This window comes from Micromys minutus, assembly GCF_963924665.1.
Source record: "Micromys minutus genome assembly, chromosome: 1".
Taxonomy (NCBI): Eukaryota; Metazoa; Chordata; class Mammalia; order Rodentia; family Muridae; genus Micromys; species Micromys minutus.
In genome coordinates, this window is record NC_137969.1 from 74,318,549 (window position 1) to 74,326,328 (window position 7,780).

At 45.2% G+C, this 7,780-nt stretch overlaps 1 pseudogene across 1 annotated transcript; it reads left to right on the forward strand.

Annotated features, from left to right (window-relative positions):
• Nucleotides 1-2,333: 2,333 nt before the first annotated feature.
• LOC308413873 (small ribosomal subunit protein uS5-like) lies at nucleotides 2,334-3,213 on the forward strand (annotated as a pseudogene). The gene has a single exon. The product of its transcript is annotated as a small ribosomal subunit protein uS5-like (transcript).
• The last annotated feature ends 4,567 nt before the right edge of the window (nucleotides 3,214-7,780 follow it).

A 7,780-nucleotide genomic window follows, 5' to 3' on the forward strand; every position in this document is an offset into this window, starting at 1 on the left:
TGGCTTGTTTTTTATTATTCTTGTTATTACTTTTACTTTTGTGGGGGGAGGGGGTAGAGCTCACAAGAGGGAAGACATGGAAGGACTAGAAAGTGAGTATAATCAGGGTACTTTATATGAAATTCTCAGAGAGTCAATAAAAATGTTATGTTAGAAGAAAGATAGTGTGTGTGTGTGTGGGGGGGGCAAGCTGGCTGGGCCAGCCATGATGATTAGTAAGCCAGTAAGCATCACCTCTCCATGGCCTTTGCCTCAGGTCCTTCCACCAGATTCCTACCCTGTCTGAACTCCTGTCCTGACTTCCATTGGTGATGAGGAACAGTGATATGGAAATGTAAGCCAAATAAACCCTTTCTCCCCAAGTGGCTCTGGTCGTGGTGTTTTATGTCAACAATAGTAATCCTAACTAAGACAATGAATGGGTCTGGCTTCATCTTTGTTGGATAACAAAAATGTCTATTTCTAGAAATCCTTCTGTTCAAGGGTATGTGAATTTCTCTTACTCTTCTTGTCAGGAAACTTTTGCAAAGAAATAGGAATAAAGACAAGCAAATACGACAGAAAAAAACGTATACAATAAGGACATACACTTTTATTGTGCGTGGTATTTTGAATAAGAAGGACCCCCATAGGCTTAGTTATATGAGAAGGTTAGGAGGATGGCCTTGTCAGATGAAGGCTTCAAAATCCATTCCAGAATCAATCTCTCTCCTCCCCTCCCCTCCCCTCTCCTCTTCTCTCTCTTCTCCCTCTCTCCCTCCTCTCTCTCCCTCTTCCCTCTCTCTACCTCTTCCCTCTCCCCTCTCTCTCCCTCTCTCCCCCCTCTTCCTCTCTCCCCTTCTCTCCCTCCTCCCTCTCTTTCCTCTCTTTTCCCTCCTCCCTCTCTCCCTCTTTCCCCCTCTCCCCCCTCCCTCCTCCTTCTCCCCCTCTCTCCCTCCTCCCTTTCTTCCTCTCTCCCCCCTCTCTCCCCCCTCTTCCCCTCCCTCTCTCCCTCCTCCCTCTTCTCCTCTCCCCCTCCCTGCCTGTGGATCAGGATGTAGCTCTTAGCTACTTCTCCAGCACAACTGCTATGCTCTATTACTGCTATGCTCTGCACCATGACGACAGTGGACCAAGCGCCAGAGACTGTAAGCCAGCCCCCTAACTAAATGCTTTCTTTTATAGGAGTTGCCTTGGTGGTGGTGTCACTTCACAGCAATAAAGGTGACTAAAGCAATGTATACTGGTGTTTTGACAGCATATGTGCCTGTGTGCCACATTCATGCATTACCCATGGATGCCAGGAAAGAGAACCGAATCCCTGAAACTGGAGTTACAAGCAGCTGTTACTGGGGATTGAACCTGGGTCCTCTGAAAGTGCTTTTAACTGCTGGGCCATCTCTCCAGCTTATAATGATGTAATTGAGAAGCCTTTTTGAATCGGTATTTACAACAAGCTTTTATTCTTTTTTTTTTTTTTTACAGTAGTGGATTCGGTCCAGAGCCCTGCCAATGTGAGGCACATGCTCTACCACTAACACGCTCGCCTTATGAGCTTTTATACTAATAGTAACCATGAAAAGTGATTATAAAACACAGCTGAAGCCTACTCACAATAGCTGAGAAGGCCTCTTTGAGCGTGCTACTGGATCAACTTTACTGTGGTTGGCAGAAAACAGGAAAAGGAAAGATGGGGAGGATGGAAGTTGTAGAGACTCCTAGCTAGTAGAAAAGCAGGTTTGCAGGGGGCAGGAGGTGGTGTGCAGAGACTTGTATATTCAATAATGCAAAGCTTTAGACAGTGATTAGGTTCGTTTCTGGGAAGTGACTGTTGGGAGTGAACTGGAAGGGAACGTTGCTTCCTTCTGCATTACTTAGGCCAGTGGCTCTCAGCCTGTGAGCAATCTTTGGGGAGCACATATCAGATATCCTGCATATCAGATACGTATGTTCCAGTTTATAATAGCAAACGTAGTTATGAAGTAGCAATGGAATAATTTTATGCTTGGGTCACCACGACATGAGGAACTACTAAAGGGTCACAGCATTAGGAAGGCTGAGAACCTCTGATCTAGATGATGTAATGAAAAGAGAAAAATCTTGATCCTGCCCGTTAACAAATGAACTTGTATTTGACGCTTATTCCCTTCGCTCCATTTTCCCTTGTGTACTAAGGGGACATGATAACCATTTGTAAGGAGCAGTGTTAAGATGTTAAAGTATCTGGCATTGTGGCCTTGCTAATTGGCAGATATTTATAATGGACTGACCAGGTGAACAGATATTATAGGAACCAGAATTGGTGGCAGATTAAGAATAACAAGGTAGCTTCTTCTTCTTCGGGAAAACACCAAATGGCGGATGACGCCGGTGCAGCGGGAGGGCCCGGAGGACCCGGGGGCCCAGGCTTAGGAGGCCGCGGCGGCTTCCGCGGAGGATTCGGCAGCGGTCTTAGGGGCCGCGGTCGTGGTCGAGGCCGAGGCCGTGGTTGAGGCCGCGGGGCTCGTGGAGGTAAAGCTGAAGACAAGGAGTGGATTCCCGTCACCAAGCTGGGCCGCCTGGTTAAGGACATGAAGATCAAGTCTTTGGAGGAGATCGACCTGTTCTCCCTGCCCATTAAGGAGTCTGAGATTATTGACTTTTTCCTGGGTGCATCTCTAAAGGATGAGGTTCTGAAAATCATGCCAGTGCAGAAGCAGACCCGGGCTGGCCAGCGGACCAGGTTCAAGGCTTTCGTCGCTATTGGGGACTACAATGGTCACGTTGGTCTTGGTGTTAAGTGCTCCAAGGAGGTTGCCACTGCCATTCGAGGGGCCATTATCCTGGCCAAGCTTTCCATCGTCCCTGTGAGGAGAGGCTACTGGGGGAACAAGATTGGCAAGTCCCACACTGTCCCATGCAAGGTGACAGGCCGCTGTGGCTCTGTGCTGGTGCGTCTCATTCCTGCCACCAGAGGCACTGGCATTGTCTCTGCTCCTGTGCCCAAGAAGCTTCTGATGATGGCCGGTATAGATGACTGCTACACTTCAGCCAGAGGCTGCACTGCCACCCTGGGCAACTTTGCCAAGGCCACCTTTGATGCCATCTCAAAAACATACAGCTACTTGACCCCTGACCTCTGGAAAGAAACTGTGTTCTCCGTCTCCTTATCAGGAATTCACTGATCATCTTGTGAAAACCCACACCAAAGTCTCTGTTCAGAGGACCCAGGCTCCAGCTGTGGCTACTACATAAGGCTACTACATAAAAGACAAAATAAATGAACCAAATCTGAAAAAAAAAAAAAAAAAAAAAAAAAAAGAATAACAAGGTAAAAATGCTCCAGGTCTTTAGTGCATCCAATGGTTGTTAGGGGAGTGGCTAGGAAAAATCTGAGAGAACCACTCAGATAACATAAAGTTCCCGTCAGAACCACTGGGTGGCGCTCTAGGATCCACTCTACACCATGTGTTCTGTCGGCAGTGGGAGACTTCGTGTTCTATCAGGGAAAACTGGGGCCAGTTTATCTTTCTGCTTTGAGGAACCATAAATATAGGAAAAAAATGATTTGTAGATAACTCGACATAGGGAGGAAATAAAGTAAGCACTCCCAGTTCCCCTGGGGAAAAAAGCAGCAAAGGAAATAAATGCCAAGGAGATATAACTCAGAGGTTAGGAAGGAAACGGTTTGTAGACTTACTGCATCAGTATCAGAGAGGAGAGGCTTTATAAAGAATGAGATTTGGAGATATGTAGAATTTCCCTTTTTTATTCTTGTAGCTTCAAATTGGTTTGGGGGCTGGAAAGATGACCCGGCTGTTAAAAGCACTGACTACTCCAGGGTCAATTTCCCGCTCCCACATGGTGGCCCACAGCTGTGCGTAACTCCAGTTGCAGGCGATCTGACAGCCTCTTCTGACCTCCGAAGGCAATACATGCATGTACACAGACATGCATGCAGGCAGCACACCCACACATACATCTTTTTAGTACATTGGTTTTATGTATGCACATAAATTGGGATAGGCTCCCCACAGCCCAGCTGATGACCACCTATCACCTCCGATATGTATGCATGCACTCAAGGTTGTGTTCAAAACATGAAACATCTCTTCTAGTAAACAGCCAAGAAGTGGCAACAATTAAGCATCTTCTAGGGGGAAAAATTAACTCTTATAAATATATATAAATCAAAGGTTTAGAAATAAAGATCAATGGGACAACACCTGCCTAAAATGTACAAGGACCTGGGTTCGATCCCTAATACCACATGAATACACCCAGATAAAACAGCAAAAACTAGGGAGAGGGGGCATGGGATAGGGGGATTCCAGAGGGAAAACCGGGAAAGGGGATAACATTTGAAATGTTAGTAAAGAAAATATCCAATTAAAAAACAAGAAAAAAGAAACAGCAAGGACTTCATTCTTTTTTCCCTGCCATCCTAGATCCCAGTCACTGCACTAAGATTGGTACCGATTATGTAAGTACCCTCCTGACAAGAAAGGACAATGTGACTGATGGCCTTTTATTATCCAGCCTTCGCCACAATAAAATGCAAAACAAACAAAAGCAACTTAACAAGTAGGGTTTGTTCTGTTAGTGTTAGAGGCTGGGCATAGTCTATTGTGCCTGAGAACATCGGCAGGAGCCTGATGCCTCTGGGAAGCTAGAACAAAGTACCAGCTCCCTGTCCCCTTTTTATTCAGTTGGGCAATCAGAGTGAGTCTTCCCAGCTCACTGAACCTAACCATGCCTGGAGGCTTGTCTCCTGCAAGAGCTTAGATCCTGTCAAGTGGGCCGTCAATAGAACCAGCACTGCACCTCTAAGGGTCCTGTCAAAGTCCATGTGAAATGTACTCACAGGATCGGTGCTGGTGACATTGCCGCCAGCGGACAGGCTTGGGCAGTGACTGGCTCTTGGTAACTTCCTTGGTGAATTGAATCCCCAACAGATTTGTAATATAATGGTACTATTGGGGTGGGACTGGGGCATGTCCTAAGAAGATGCCTCTTGCCCTTTTCTTTCTTCCCAGCCACCATGATGTGAATGGCTTTGCTCTTCTACATTCTCCCACCATGATATACATCTCACCTCGGCCGGCTCTCTGTGCACTGAAAATATGAATCACAACCAGCCTTTCCTTCTTTCAAGTTGTTCTCTCAGGTTTCGGCCGTGGCAAAATTAAAGCCTAATAGTTCACTAAAGGAAATTGTTGGGCAGCCAAGGACTCCAGAAAATAGACAAATACTCATTTCTGACTTTGTATTTTTTGACTTAGGATCTCAGTTGCTGAGGCAGGCTTGGAACTTCCAGTCTCTTCAGATGTGAGCCACCATGCCTGGCTGCAATTTCATGTTGTATCATTTTAGTTAGCACTCAAAATGTTTTGTTATGGCATTTCCACACACATGTGATATACATTGTTCATACCCACCCTGCCTTATCCTCACCCCAATCCCTCTTCCTCCTCTCACTGGTTTCCTACCTCCTCCTAGGCTTCCTGAAGGTAAAAGCCTTTACTGATCCTCACGGACACAATCATCCAAGACTTCCCCAAACAGAATCAGTGCTTTCCTTGTCTGTGTGACCTTGCAAAGTGTCTTGTCAGTATTACTGCTTACCTTCTTCCTCCCAGGACACTGTGTTCATGGCTGCTGAGTCGCTCTGTGTGTGTGTGGGGGGGGGGGGGGGAATCACCATCGAGATATTCACAGTGCAAGAACATTTGAGGACTGAGTTGTAGCTGAGGAGTGAGTTTCAGGGCTGCTCTATCAGTCTGCAGCCATGCAAGAATCCTTACTGTTTCAAGTCTTCTAGGTGGTGGTTGATCTTTCTATATCAGTAACTCTTCTCTACTGAGATAAGCAAGGGCTTGTCTTTTATCATTGGAGAAGAAGATTTTTAATTAAATGGCAAGTCTTAAATTATCTAGTGAACACTAAGTGCAGCTAAGTCTAGAAACAAACCAGGAGCTGGGCACTTTATCAGTAAGATTTACTAGATAAAGCCTTTGGACAAAGGAAGTGACAAACTAATCTCTCTCTTTGGGAATTGCCTCAGAGGTAGAACAGACTGAAGAAAAGCAATCCATACCCAACCTAGATTGCTTTTGTTTCCCTAAAGTGGCTCACATATTTATCATTGAACTAAGCCACTAGTGCAGAACTAAGAACAGAAAGAACATATTCCCAATTAGATCTGTTGGTCTCCAGGGAGTGCGGTCATGCGGCTAGACATGACTGGGATCTGGACTGAGCAGAGAAATGTTATCTCACATACCATTTCCGAGAGACCCAGCTGGGTTCTCCTCCAGTCTCCTCTCAGACATAAGTCTGATCTCATCACTAATTTCACCCACACCCTTCAGGGAATGGTGTGATTGACATTGTCAATCCTGAGGAAATGGTCTTGAGGTACTGGGGCAGTCGCATGCACATGACAGCAGAGAAAACATGGTTTTTTGTTTGTTTGGTCTAAGTATGCTGGTAAATTGGAACCCTAGTCCTTAGATGAAGAAGCCACTAGAAGTAAGAAATCTGTAAATTCCAAGCAGATTCCTGCATGGCTCACCTCTGTGTCTTCAGTTGCTGACACAGTCTTGCAGAGGTGTGGCGTCAATGTCCTTGGTGCACAGGGCAGCGAATGCATTCAGTCAGACCTTGTCATTTCCAGGAGCAGAGGCTCACAGAAAGGAGACCCCTGCATCCTTGAGAAGAAATCACCCTCCTCGATAATGCCTTCCTAGGGAATCGGTGTTTTGCTTGACTTTTTCACCTGGTTGCTCATCAACACATTCAGAGTCTTTAAAAACATCGCCACAATGTGGTGAGCAGTGTTCTCCACTGTCTCCCCTGCCCCCCAAAAAACCCCCTTGGGAATGGGGTGGAGGAGGAGGCTTCTGTGTTGCTGAGGCTGTTTGTTCCACTCATGAACTCATGTGACTCTATGCTCAGTGTCTCAGGAGCCAGGACTACAGGAGTGGGTAAATCACCACACTCATTTCCCTAGCCTCCTAATAATACTCAAGTCCACAGAGAAAGGAAACTCTTACTCTCCCCCTGTAGAGTGTTTATTTTTCCCTGTCTAGTGCAATCAGAACTCAGTAGATGGTAAAATCTGTGGGTTATGACCACATTTTTTTGAAAAATGAAGAAACAATATTCAAAATGGATAGAAGAGGGAAATATTTCAGGAAACTTTTATATTTGGCTTGTGATAATAAATCCTTTCCCATGGGCTGTAGTTTAAAGAACAGGAAAAGCACAGTGCTGAAGTATTTATGACCTCATCTAGCTTTAAAATGGAAGTATTTTTTCCCTTGGAATGGAATACTCTACCACCAGGTCAAGCAGTCTCAGAGCTTTCCTCTCTTCAAAAGCTAGCCGTGAAGTCAATTTAGCTGTTCAGAAAATGGCTGGAGTAATTATAAACATGAAAGTTACTTTTGCACTGAAAAAAAGGTATTTGATTCTTTGACTCTATTAAATGTCTTCAGCAGCTGATGAACCCTGGAGCCATACAAAAATGTATTTAGCTTCCACCTGCAAAAGGTGGCCATTTGAATATCATGTCACTAGATTTCCACTTGCCTTCTTACCTTCAGTGTGGGAACAGCTGAATAAATTAAAGACAGCTGTAATTCTTGCTTAAAGAAGCTTCCTCTATTTTTTAAAAATTTATTTATTTGTTATATATAAGTACACTGTAGCTGTCTTTAGACACACCAGAAGAGGGCATCAGATCTCATTACAGATGGTTGTGAGCCACCATGTGGTTGCTGGGATTTGAACTCAGGAAGTCTGGGAGAGCAGTCAGTTC